This window comes from Mus caroli, chromosome 9 (genome assembly GCF_900094665.2).
Source record: "Mus caroli chromosome 9, CAROLI_EIJ_v1.1, whole genome shotgun sequence".
NCBI lineage: Eukaryota > Metazoa > Chordata > Mammalia > Rodentia > Muridae > Mus > Mus caroli.
The window spans coordinates 99,160,660-99,174,485 of record NC_034578.1 but is presented as its reverse complement, the minus strand read 5'-3'; the positions used below and the strand labels follow the sequence as shown (position 1 = coordinate 99,174,485).

The 13,826-nt window shown below is 43.8% G+C and overlaps 1 protein-coding gene across 4 annotated transcripts in view; it reads left to right on the top strand.

The window, feature by feature from the left end:
- The window catches only part of Tmem108 (transmembrane protein 108), a 274,217-nt gene that overhangs the window by 6,991 nt on the left and 253,400 nt on the right, over nucleotides 1–13,826 (top strand). For all 4 annotated transcript variants that reach the window (XM_021172799.2, XM_021172798.1, XM_029481061.1 and 1 more), the window contains exon 2: nucleotides 1,601–1,713. The gene's annotated coding sequence lies outside the window, so the exon portion shown is untranslated. The remainder of the gene's footprint in view (nucleotides 1–1,600; nucleotides 1,714–13,826) is intronic.

The window sequence follows — 13,826 nt, the reverse complement described above, 5'->3', positions numbered from 1 at the left end:
TGATTCTGTGGAATTGTATCTGGTATCCAGACTAAGTAGATCTTTAAAATGCTGCTAGTTGAAAGCTCATGCAGAATCAGAAACAGTGGTGATATAAAAATCCTTATGTGAAATAAAGTATAAAGTGTATAAAGTTTGCCAAATATTCTCTAATCTTACATATTTTTTATTTTATTCTTCTCTCATTTCTGACTGTAGTTGCCCCTCCCTCCTCTTCTCCCAGTCTCTTCCCCAGCATCCCCCCTCATATTTCTCTTCTAGCCACAGAGTAGCTATTGAACAATAGCATCAGAATCTCCCAGGACAGTAGTTCTCAACCTGTGGGTCACAGCTCCTTTGGGGTAGACCATCCCTTTTACGGGGCCACATATCCCATACCTTGCATATAGATATTTACATTTTGATTCATAACAGTAACAAAATTACAATTATGAAGTCGCAATGAAAATAATCTTATAGTTTGGGTCACCACAACACGAGGAACTGTATTAAAGGGTCACAGCAGTAGGCAGGCTGAGAACCACTGCCCTGGGGCTTGTTAAAATTGAAGGATGTCAGGCCTTACCCCATGACCTTTCAACTCAGAACCTACATTTTTATCAAGATTCCCTGATAACAGTGCACACCCAGGAGGGTCTGAGAAGCGCTTGTGGAGTCTTGTGTGGAATAGATCCTGTATCGGAGGCGTGATGTTTTATGAAAGAAAAGGCTGAGACTCAGAGTTGTAAAGTAACAAGGTCAAAGGTCACTGTGCTGCATCAAGTTCAGAGTCTCTAGTCTAAACCCAAGGCTATCTTAATTGGGCTGGAGTGAGCCTGACCCAAGACAGCTCACTTCCCAGCCCGTGGGGTTAAGCATGACTGTATGACTTTGAGCAGCCAACAGAATGTGGTAAGAAGTGGAAAAGTGTATACCATTGGGGGGGAGGCAGTGTTAGTATGCATATCTATAGCCATGTTGCCCATATATGCACACATGCACCCCAAATACCCTTGTAAGTCCTTCCTATTATTCATCCCTAGTTCACTGGAATGGAGAGCAATGATATGCTAGAGAACAAAGTCAGACTCTAAGGTCGAATTTCTGCTACTCTTGTAGTGGTTCTCAACCCTTTTAGTGCTGTGACCCTTCAGTACAGTTCCCCATGCTGCTGTGACCCCCAACCATAACAGTATTTTTCTTGCTACTTCAGAACTATAGTCTGCTACTGTTGTGAACTATAGTATAAAATCTGTGTTTTCTCATGGTCTTATATGACCCCTTTGAAAGGGTCATTTGACCCCCAAAGGTTTTGACCCCTAAAGGAAACATGACCCACAGGTTAAGATCCACTGCCTCAGGGGAACCTTGGAGATTATAGTATAAAGATGTAGGAGCCACAGTATTTTGGTTTCTGGATCAAATCCGTCTCTCTTGACTTTAACCTGTTAGGAATGCATATGGGAACCTCTTATACTGATGATCGTGAACCATACCAGAGGCTGGGGTCTGTGTTGTAAGCATGAAGTCCATTTTTAACAAATTGATTTGAATAACAGCTTTGGGGATGAAGTTGTATATACAGTGGCCTGTTGTCCTCATTCATTTTTGTCTTTGGCAGATCGCTTTGCTGTGGTCCAGCATGCAGAAGCGAGCGTGTGGTGAAAGGCAGCAGATCCGATGGGTTATGAGGATGTAAGAGCGTCTGAAGGCTTCCACACCCTCTCCTCCAGGGTAAGGCACATGCGCTCCGTTTCACTGGCTTCGTTGAGTCATAGATGCTCTTGTCTCAGCAGAGTCGTGGAGTTGGTGCAGTGAGATCCTCTGTCTGTCTGTGAGAGGCTTCTAAAGCTTGCTTTATTCAAATCATGGACTCAAATCAAGATGTGTGAACAATGGTGACCAAGGGATGGGGATGTGTACTGTGCATGGAGACATCTCTACACACAGTTATTGAGTGGGTTTGTATGGAGTGTGATTTGTAGGAGCAAAGCAAGAGAGAGTTCGAGACCAGCTGCCTTTTGCCTGAAGCCCTATTGTATTGCGAATAATCTGGTCAGAGGTCCCTTCCTGCCTTCCTCTGCTTCCGTGAATCATTCCCTGAACGTTTCCTTCACCGATTGCTGTTCCTGAAGGAAGTGGCCTGTGAGAGCCGAAGTCCCTGGCGTGGTGGTCTGTAGCAGCTTAAATTAAGCTCAGCATTCCACTACCCACGAATTGCTTCCTATCTTGTATCTCTGGAAGCCATGTGCCTAGCCGCTCAGCTGCCTGTAGTTGCAGGTACCCTGTATGTGCCTACAGGGTGCTTGGTAACTAATCCTGGCTTGGGGTTTTTGTTTGTGGCCAAAAAAAAAAGTTCAAGTAGTAGGAGATAGGTGGAGATCCCGGGGCAGGGGGTGATAGGGTTCGGGTGGGGGGCTGAGGGGGGGAGGGGAGAGGCAGCTCTTGCTCTTCAGCTTCTGCACTTGAACAAAACCTAGGTTCCTTGAAGAGGAAATGACTAATAGTACTCCAAGCACAGCTAAGAACAGTTAAGTGATAGGATATTTTTATATCCTTATTTTTATTTTATTTTAATTTATTTTTATTTTTTATTTTTATTTTTTATTTTTATTTTTTATTTTATTTTATTTTATTGTGGTTGTTGTTAACCTTTAACCCGGAGGGAGGACTGTTTTCAGCCTGGAGGTTCAGTGCCGTGAGACCTTGCTAGGCTGAGGGCACCCAGAAAGGCTGCCTGTACTTCCGTGCCTCCTGTGGCTCACTAATGAATACAATTTACTGAACAAAATAGACGATTAAGGGCTGCGGATCCCTGGAGATTCCCGTAAGTGTGCATCATTGCCGCTCTTGAGTGATGCACATGACCAGGGATGAAGCCTGGAGAGACACACAGCTGTAAGGCAGGCCGTCTGACACAGATGGAGTCCAGACAACCAGCAGACACAGACCTCAGCCCAGGGCCTGGAGGTCACGGGTGGGAGGAATGTTCCTTGTTAAATTTTATCCCTAGGAGAGTTGGGCTTGTCATGGGACTATCTCCTTTTTATCTGTGGCTTTCATATGGCCTCTATTTTGAATGTATCTAAGAAGTGTTTTACATCAAAAATAGCAAGCAGCTGGCATATTTCTGTGTAAATATTGTACAGGGATCAAATTGTTGAGGCAGTCATTCTTGAACCATTAATAAGGGGCAAAAAAAAAAAACCCTAACAAACAAAACAAAAATCAACAACAAAAATAACCCAACCAACCAACTAAACAAACAGGCATGGTGTGAGAATTACCAGTACACCAGGCAGTATTGATTCCAGTGAGGCAGTCCCTGTGTGGGCTGTTGCTAGGCCATGTGGGATCTACAGTGTGTCTTTGCCCTTAACCTCTGCCCACTAAATGCCCGTAGCTTCCCAAGCAATCCTGACCATCAAAAAGGTCTCTGGGTATTGTTAAATGTTTCCTGGTAGACAACATTGCCACAGCTGAAGGAATACAGTGGTTTAATACTGTTCTAAATTTCTCCAGGGCTGAGCTTTAATTCCTACCCCACCCCCCTCAGTTTCCCTGCCTGTAAAATAGGCACACTGCAGTAACTCAGCCCAAGGAAGCAAGGTGCACACCACTGTGTGGTGGATCAGGGTTGCTTAAAATGCTAAGTGATAACTATCTCCCCAAGGACTTAGGGCCCAAGAATCTCTCCCGATCTGTCATGACGGCAGCAGAGGGGGAGCAGTGGGAATCGAAGGAGGGTGAATTTGGGAATGTGGGCAGTTCCGCACAGACCTGGAATCTGAGTTCCTTTGAAGACGGTGATGTTCTAGCTCCCCCGCAGCAATGCATTCTGGATGAAAGCTTTTCCTTCGCCGCCAAGTTAAGGACCAACAGAGGGCACGAGGCAAAAAGCTGGCCGTTCCAAAGAGCATTCATGGAAATTGCATCTGACAGAGTGATTTCTTAATGTTAAAATGGCTCACGTATAATTAGACTGAAGGACAGACAAAGGAAACCACCAAAACAAGAATTTCCTAACTGAGTGACTGAGTGAGTGCAGGTCACAGAAAGATAGAGGCTGCTTAGAGAAACAGCTTGCCGCTTCTCTAGGGCCTTTGCATTTCTTTCCCTTGTCTTCTTTGAGACACGCCTTCAGTGTGCTCCCATGGAGTGATACCTAGCGTGTTCTCATGTGGCATGTGCTCCCCAGTGCTGTCTGTGTCTTGGAGCAGTGAAAGGAGGCCATAGTTCTGAACTAATCTGAAATAACCTCATATTTTAGTGAAGAGCCCCCGTCCCACTACAGGACACAGCCACTGCAGGGATTAGATGGAAGCTCTTGAGGATTCTTTTGAGTTGTCTTCACTGTGTTTCTGGTCCAGGTAAAAATTTACAGTTGTTCTCTACCTTAGATCTAGTATAGAGGAGGCCATTGTGCACAGTCTGGTTTCTTTGGCTTCTGGTGTGTGTGTGTGTGTGTGTGTGTGTGTGTGTGTGTGTGTGTGTGTGTGTGTGTGTGTGTAGAATGCCTGGGAGAGAGTGTGTGCTTTCAAAAATGAGGCTCTTTCATGAAAAGAGTCTTGACAAGTGTTTGTCGTTGATATTTTTTTCCCCTAGTGCTACACAAACTTCTGTCTCCAGGTCAGTCATCAGGATTGCCTGGTGTCTTGTTACCTCCTGATCCAAATCTCTCAGAATGGACCTCATGATCTAATGTCACAAGGCCCCAGGTTGAGTGCTGTCGCATGGCTTGTGATGTACATTGGCATCTGACGTAGGATCTCTGTGTCTGTGCTGTTGAAGGCACAGAGAAAACATTTGTCCAAGCTCTTGGAACAGGTATAGGCTTTTTTTTTTCATGCTAATACGTTATGCCATTTTCCAAAAATGGTCTCAACTTTGTCCCAAGAGCAGCCGCTAGCGATGGGTGACTATTTCAGTTATTTAGACTTATAATTCAGGTCTTCATTTTTGATCTTGCCACTTTTCACATGCGCTGCAGCCACATGTGGTTTCTGGCTACTGTCTCTGATAGTCCAGATATCTACCATGTCTATCATTGGAGAGCATTCCACTGGCCACTACTGCTTTAGTTCACAGGCTCCCTCTGTTGTTACAAACCCACATTTGTAGTGACTATGTACTTTTATTATAAAAGATATCAACTCCTGTAGAATTCTTTTAGAACATCTCCATCCAAGTCAGACATTTGTGTGTCTTGCTGAATTTTTAAAACACTGCTACAGTATTTGCCTGCTACAGGCAGTGCCATGGCTCGGTCTCTCTGACACAACGGAATGCACCATCTCTAAAATGTTTCCCCTCTAATCTGGGGCTGCTAAGCTGTCTCTGTCCATTTGTTCTCTGCCTGACTCTCAGCAGTGAAGGTTGTCACAGCATGTTTTTTATGTTGCCTACAGCTCTACAAAGAATCTAGAAGTGAGAAGAGAATTTTCACCTCTGCTCCTTCCAAGCCCCAACTTGGCTCAGAAAAGTGTTTCATAAGAGGGTCCAGATTTACAAGGCTAACCCTCTGAGGAGTTATCCCTTGAAGAATGAAGCCCTAAAGCAAAATTAACAAGCAATGTAATGCAGCACAGATTAGTGATTGAGCCCTTTAGCATTGCTGATGGGTTTTCTTTCTGTTGATATGATCTATTAATGTTACCAATATTAGTTGTTCAGAAATTTTCATTTCAACAAATCAAAAAATAGGGAAATAAAAACATTTTTAAAAAAGAGATGTAATTTAAAGCTATGGAGCTCAGGGTTGTTTTGCATGATGGAGAGAATTCAAATGAAAGTTTATGTGCCTTTAATAAGGTGGCCAGAAGGGAAGGAGAGGTGGCTGTGGGTAGGATTGGTCCTCTGGGTTATTTCCTTGGTGGTGGCAGGGGTATTGGGAGGATGACACAATGCTTGTCCCCCCACCTTTACCTCTACCTCCTCCCTTTTCCCTCCTCCCTTCTCCCTCCTCCCTCCTCCCCTCTCTCTGTGTTTTAAGAATGTCTTGAGTGGTTCTAGGTAGAAGCAAAATGTAGAGAGAAAAATACGAAGATCTTCTGTATCTCTCTCCTTCCTACATATGTGTGCCTGTCCTATTGCCAGTGTCCCCAACCAGACTGGCATTTCTGTATGGTCTAGGAACCTATATTTACATCATAATTATCCCCAAGACAGTGGTTTACATTAGAGTACCATCTGGAAGCTGTGCATTCCTAGGATTTGGACTAATGCGTGGTGACACATGTTCACTGTTATAATCACAGGTATTATTTTTGTTTCCCTAAAACCCCTCTGTGTCCTATTTATTGAATCTCCTTCCCCTCCTCCACCCCTAAACTACTTGAAGCCGTTGGTCCTAAGGCCACAGTTTGGTTTTTATGCTGTTGGAGTCCCACAATAGGTAACCCTTTGAAATGGCTTCCTTCACTCAGTAAATACCCACTTAAGTTTCTGTCCGTCTCTGTGTGATTTGGTTACTTGTTTCTTTTGTGTACTACACAGTATCCCAGAACTTTCTTATTTATCCATTTACTTCCTGAAAGGTGTCTTGGATGCTCTCAAGGATGGGCTATTATCAGTAAAGGTCCATGAGCCTTCACAAGCAGGCTTTTGGGTGGACACACACTTTCCTCTTTTTTAGGTAAATATCAAGGGATGTGACTGGTGGACAGTATCTGTCAGAATGCTTTATTTTGTAAGACATGGACAAAGTGCCTTCCAGGACACTGTACTGAGAGTTTCTGTGTATTGCTTCTTCCCTGGCCTGGCTGTTGTCAGGGTTCTGGCCTGAGTCATCCTAAAATGGGCATGATGCTGTCTCATTGTGGTTCTGATATACATTTCCTTGATATGTGTGGACCTGATCTGCATCTATGCATCTTTTTTTAATTGCAATGTCTATTAAAGGTTTTATGGCCATATTTTAATAATTAGGTTTTATATTTTATTTACTTTTAAGGACATTTTATATTTTGAGTCTTTTATCATAAAGCATCCTGTGCAAACACTTTCTTGCTGTTGCCTTCTCATCCCCATGATATTGACTTGCAGACAGCAGATAGTTTTAATTTGAATGAAGTTCTGCTTATAGATTTTGGATTTGAGTTTGTATTTTAAAAGCATTAGTTCTACTCAAGGGCATGGTAGATTTTTTTCTTACCCCCTCTGTCTTTCATAGTGTTGTGTGTTTTAAGTTGGTGGTTCATGTTGAATTAGTGATTATGAAGAGTTTAAAATGTTTACCTACACTCATTTGTGTACTTGTGCACTGGGTTTTGACTGTTCTGGCACCATTTGTGGAAATACTCAGGTAGCCTTGTATTGCCTGCTGTTGTGCTTTTGCTATAGATTAACTGACTTTATTTGTGTGGGTCTATATCTGGGCTCATTATTTTTAATTGATTCTGTTTGTCTGGCCTTTCAGCAGTACAAACCTCCTGGCTACTGTAACTTTATAGTAAATCATTAATTCATACAGTATCACTCCTCCAACTTTTGATCCTCTGAAATACGGAGTTAGCCATTCTGGTTCTTCTGCATCTCGGTGTGACTATTGATCATTTATTGATAGAACCACAAATGACATCCTTGGAATTTGCTTGGGTTGGTGTTGAATCTTGATAGTCAACTTGATAATATTTACAATCAGTGGAAACGAAAGGCCCTGTGTGAGAGAGATTATCAAAGTTAGGTTAATTGAAGTGGAAGGAGATGCCTTAAACGTGGGCAACACAGTCCCATTTACTAAGGTCCAGGACTGAATGGTGCGAGCAGACTGAGCAGGAGTGGTCATCTCCCTCTGGTTCCTGACCTTGGATACAGTGTGACCTGCTGCCCACCTGGATGATGAGGGTAGAAGGATTTCTCAAATTGTGAGGATAGGATTGTGACGGGCAGCCATTGAAGCCTTTGAGGTGTCACAGACTTCGTGAGGGCAGACTAAGGACAAGAGGCTGTGAGTGGAAGCTTAAGTTTGGACCCCACCCAAGTCCAGGCTGAGGAGAAATATGGTAAATTATCTTGGTGTGGGGGGGCAGATATGTATAGAAAGCTTGCATTTAAATAAGAGATCTCAGCCTAGCAGTGAAAGTAGACATTGGCATTCATAGAAAAGAGTGGGTGAAGGGTGTGTCGCCAGACGGGTAGACCAAGTTAGATGTACAGAGTGTGCAGAGTGTCTGGCTCATGGCAAATGCCTGAGACTCGTGTTACTATTAAGTCAGTAATATTCTGAATGGAAAAGAAGCCCCTGTGTCTTGTGGGTGGCTGTAGGTTAGGGCATTCCTCAGGCCACTGGTCAGTGTGATTATATCAGAAACAAGGAGGTGGGCTGACCCTGCTTCCTTGGAACAACCGGTGGAGCGTGGACTGGTTTGGAAGAGATTTGTGGAGAGCCTCAGCCAGGACCTGGAAGCTGGTATTCTTTTCCTGTCTCTTCTCGGCCTCTTTCCCTTTCCCTTTTGGCTGCCTCACCTCTGTTGTTGAATACTTCAAAGGCCATATGTAGACATTCATTTTGAGGGGTTAAAGGTCCTTTATTTTTTTTTAGTCCTTGGAGTTTTCATCTAACATTGAGGGCAGATCGACCTCACATGACCCTGCAGTAATGGAGTCCCCTCTGGAGAGCTGATGTTCACATTGCTGGGTTTAGTGATGGTCTTGGTAAGGTGGTTTAAGAAAAGAGTGGGGATTTCACTGGGGCTCTGGGTGACATCTTTCAGTTCGTCAAGGTTAACTGTAGAGTGGGCATTTTGTGCACACCCTCAGCTAAACAATTTACCATCAACTGCAGGTGGTGGGTCCCGGTCCCAGTGTTTTGATAATTCTAATTTCAATCCCTGAAAAGGCCTGCCTTCTCTCCTGAGGGGAGGTGTTATTCTATTGCTGGAGTTTATTGGCAAGGCCTTGGACTGCATTCTGAATGCAGTCAGTCCTTTTGAGCTTGGGTGAGGGTAAAGGTCAGGATATAGAATATTATCTCAGGTAAGGGAATAGATTAGAGTTATCCAAGGGAATTGTTTTTAGAAAGGGAGTGGGTTTTCAGAGAACAGTCCAGGATTTTATTCTCTAATACCCATTTCTACCAGTATAAAGGCACATGGACTCAGGTGGGCCCATCCCTTCTTGCTAACCAGGGAACATGGTTACTTGGGATTAGGTGTGAGGAGGGAAGGATATGAGCAAAGGCCTGGATGGATGAGGGGTTGCCTGTGGAGATCTGTGAGTTCAAGTTATGTGCTGCTAAAGGGCAGGTGGGAGTTGGAGCAGGGAGAGGCATGGAGATTGGGGAGTGGGGACAGGGAAGTTGGGGGGGGGGTACAGGAAGAAGATTCATAAGTGGGACTGACAGCCAGGGAACTGAAGTGGGGAGATCAGAGTTGGATTTGGGGGTCAAGCTTTTGGCTGCAAAGGAGGATTTGGAATGCAGGACAGGAGTTATAGAGGGGATGGATGACAATGAAGGCAAAGCAGCCTTAGCCACAGAATATCCCAGACCATTTGCTGGACCCAGGGTACCTTGGACCATTTGCTGTTTCATCTGAGGATGTCCAGAGAGGTGAGAATAGTAAGATCAAAAGTTCTAAACCAAGGCCATTGGGGCCAGATGTGGGTAAACAGCCAAGCAAGTTTGGAGGGCTGGAGCTCACTAAGAAGAAATTCTTTGAGATTGTCATGAGACAGGCCAAAGGAGTCTCCACTCAGATGGACAATTTAGAGCCCACATCATGAACATTTGGGTTTTAGATTTGAAGGGATTTGGAGCAGAATGGCCAGGAAGCGTAGGGAGTCTAATCCTGCCGCCTGAGGCGTTACCCGAGGCATAGGGAGAAGATGACAGTTGGACCTAAGTATTAGGGGGGGTTTCCTGTGCCTGCAAGACTCAGAGGATCACAAAGTCAAACCTCCAGGGTTTGTGATTTGGTGACGAGAAGAGTGAGAAGCTCCTGACGCTCTGGGGTCTGGGTCGGGCCTCTGAGACAGACCTATAGAAAGTTCACCTTGTCCTGAAGAATTTGAGCACATGGCAAGAGGTTTCTAGTCTGGAGGTCAAAGAGTCTGGGAAGGGAAAGTTTAAGGAAGTGTGGAGTGGGGTTGGGAGCTTGCTTGGAAGAGAGCAAGGGGATGCGGTCAGACTGGGTTTACAGAGTGCCAATAAAGTTTGCAAATGAGGCTTGCACAGAGATCTCAGGTTGTGACTGGTGGGTGTTTAGTCCAAAATAGTGATCTCAGTGGGTGTCGGTGCTCCTGAAGGAATGACCCCTGTGGGGAGAAAAGATGGCTTTCTGCCAAAAGAATCCTAAGAGGTTCTTGGGTTTGGGCATTAGATGTAAGGAACTCATTGGCTCTCCAGGGTGGCTTTGGAATTGAACTTTGGTGTCATTGGGATCTTGAGAAGAGAGGATAGTCACTGTTTAATTACCCCCTCCCTCAGAGAGAAACATTTCTCAACAGATAATAAATTCATTCATTAATGCTATTATGTCTCATGGTATTAAGAATAAAAAGACCAAAATTGTTTTAGTCAAAAGATTTCCATACGAAGATTAAGATGAATATATGTTTACAGAATGGGGGAAAAAAGCTAAAAGGCTTTTTCCAAGTTATAAACGTCCAAGAAAGTTATTTAAATTGTATAAAACATGAGATTTAAGGATACTATCTATGGTTTTAAAGTTTCTAAGATCGAAGTTAAATTTTAAAAACTGGCTAAAAATATATATCTAAGTCAACATTTATTTTAAAATATCTGGCTATTAACATATTATTTAATGGTTAAAAATATCAACAGGTGTAGCCTGTCTTCTGTGTTTAATAACTGTACTTGGAGGCTGTTTTAATGTTAAAAGAGAGACTATTTCCCTCTCATCAGTGAGGTCCCAGGATAGTAGGCCAACTCGAGAAATGTTCTGCATCTTTGGAAAGTCACCTATTCTCTTGTTCAAGACCACAGAGACCCTGCACAGTGAATTCTAACCAACACCCAGTGTGCAAAGAGGGCAGTCAACATAAGGAAGGATTTCTCAGTGCCTCTAGGAGGAAGCCAAGCCAGGGCCTTTGACTTGTCACTCTTCACACAGATGGACAGCAGTAAAAAGAAAGGCTGGGGGAGTCAGAGGTTCCTCACAAGCCCTGAGAGGTAGATCCACAGTTGGCCTTGACAGGACCAAAAGAAACATTATTTTGGCCACCTACATGAACCCAGCAGGAAAGTATAACCAAGATTAAAGTGGTCAGAGTGTTTCTATAACAGTTCAAGGGACTGCAGTCCTAAGGTGTTATGCTTAGCTCTATGAGATGCTATCTGGACAACTATTTTTCACTAATGATTCTCTTGCTGATTATGTACATACATCCCAGATATAAGACAAGACCTACCTCAGCTTGCTTCAGCACTGTAGTGTCTGTCCACAGCAAAGATACAGACCTAACTCATTACATACGGAAGCCCAACCTAAAAGCTGTACTTATCAAGTATAGCACACTATCTCTGTCTGGAGGAGAACTTATCACAGACACAGTGTCTTTCTAACTGCCCATGTTCCGTAATTAAAGGAGGATGCCAGATTTTCTGTTATTAAACTCACAAGTCTGGGAAATTATTCAAGATATCCAAGGGTTGTCCTTGGAACTTTGCTAGACAATCCCATAGAAGAACCTAGTAGGATTCTATTTCTCGTTGTCACCTTCCATTAGATGCTGATTTCAACTGACCTTCTCTAACACATTGATGACTGTGGTTACCTTACCCTTCTACTGGCCTCTGGTACCTGGTCCAGCCAGCTGTACACATACATTTCACCTTACTAATCAAAACTTAATTATGAGACTAAATTTTTTTTTCTCATTTTTCTCATTAAATTTCTCATCTCTTATTGTTCCCCACAAGGTTGTTATAGAGGAGACCTGATGGTCAAGTCTGAACTTAATGCTTGCCAATGAAATATGTCTCAGGTCTACCAAACCAATTCCAATCTTGTAGTTAACAACCCTGACAAAAGTCGTCAATCTTCCTCATACCTATGACAAGACCTGTCTGGGTGCTTTAGATGGTTTTCTTGTTCCAGGAAGGATAAAACTTCCATAACCCTTTTCTTAACTTTTCTCTCAGTAAGAATTACCTAAGTCCTATCAGTCTCACATTTGTATGTTACAGCTGCTACCTCCCTCACATAACCCATCCAAGGGAGCGCACTGTCATCTCATGGCTGTCTTAGGTTCTCGGTCTTTGCCATGTGTTAAGTTTTATTGTGGTCTCTTAGGTGGACCTTCTTTGGAGGTACACTGACTACTGCCTTTTCCACACTGCCCCCTTTGTCAGCTTGAAGCAGTTAAAAGAGAGATATGCTCCCCAAAACCTCTATGGGCAGTTCATATGTCCTCGAAGGGAGGGACAAATGGGCCCTCCAGTTTATCCCTCTTCTTGCCACTCCAGACATATCTTTGAGACCCAGCACTGTAACACCTAGACTCCCTGGTAGGAATGGCTCTTCAAAATTACAAAGGCCTGAATGTCAGGACAGAAACCAATTACTTCTGCTTAGCCCTGGGGGAAGGGCACTGCTTCTACCATAAACAATCAGGCCTGGCTCAGGATGGAGCATCTAAGCTAAGCGAATGGGCAGGAAAACTAGATGAGCAACTCCAAATCCAGTAGTCCTCCTGGAACTGCCTTGGTCCATTCTCCACTGTCTGTTACCCCAGTGTCGTCCTCACTCGCAAAGCTTTGACCCTAGTCTCTGGTCTATGCCTCTTTGGCTGTTTCTCTAACTTCTTACAGGAGTGCATGCAATCCTTCACCAGCCAGGAGGTGACAAATCTTTATGACCATAGGCTATCAGTTGCTACCCGAGGAGCTACCATCATTCTTTAGCCTCCTCTGCCCTGCACTACATCCAAAGTTCAGGGGAAGTAGCCAGAGAAGACAACACTTTGCCCAATTCCTTATGACTTAAAAGCAGGAATGACAGGGCTTAACATCGGTGATGCTATTTTGGCTCAGTCCATTTACCTATGGGTTGCTCACCAGATGGTGGTGAGCTTGAGTTCCTCCTACAGATACACCCCACCAGCAAGATGAAGCCTGTCATCTTTCACATTCACACTTTGGTACCAGTCTGCATCAGATGGCATGTTCCCAACACCCTTATATAGCAGTGCTCCATCCACAGCCAGTCAGGACCAGGCGAGCGAGCCTTAAGCCTGCCCTATCCTGCCTCTGTGAAGCTCACTTCTGTAACTCTCCCCAGGCTGCATTCTCTTTCCATCCCAAGTGTAGCCTGGTGGATTTAATAGAAGTCTGCTCAGCACGTGGTTAGTTTCTCCCTGAGTATTTTCTGTCACCTGCCTATGTATCTTATATTATTTTCTTCCTGCTTTAGAGGAGATTTTTTAGTAGAAATGTTAGAGATAATTGGTAACAGAGATATGGTCCTTTATTTCTGGTCATACTAGGAAGCTGCTTGTTAGCTTTAGGGATTTTATATCTTTTTCTCTTTAGTTTTCTTCTCTCCAGTTCTGTCTGTTGTCTCTTCAGTTTTCTCAAGGAAAAAGGGGGTGCTATTAGCTTTTCTGATCAAATGATTCCCGATTGTGTTGCACTTTCTAGTGTACTGTGAGATGTTTAGCATCCCTAAATACTACCTCCCCATACTATTCTAGCCAAGTCATCATGCCAACAAATTTCTAAATAGTTATTATAGAGAAAAGCATTGTTGAAGAGATGAGCTTGAGTGTACGCCTCTTAGGTAGGAAAGGGGTAGAGGTGAATCAAAGTCTTCTAAGGATGAAGGTTTAGCCTTGCCAGACCTCATGCAGTTAGGGCTTCTGGGAGGAGCAGGAAGAACTCTCTTGGC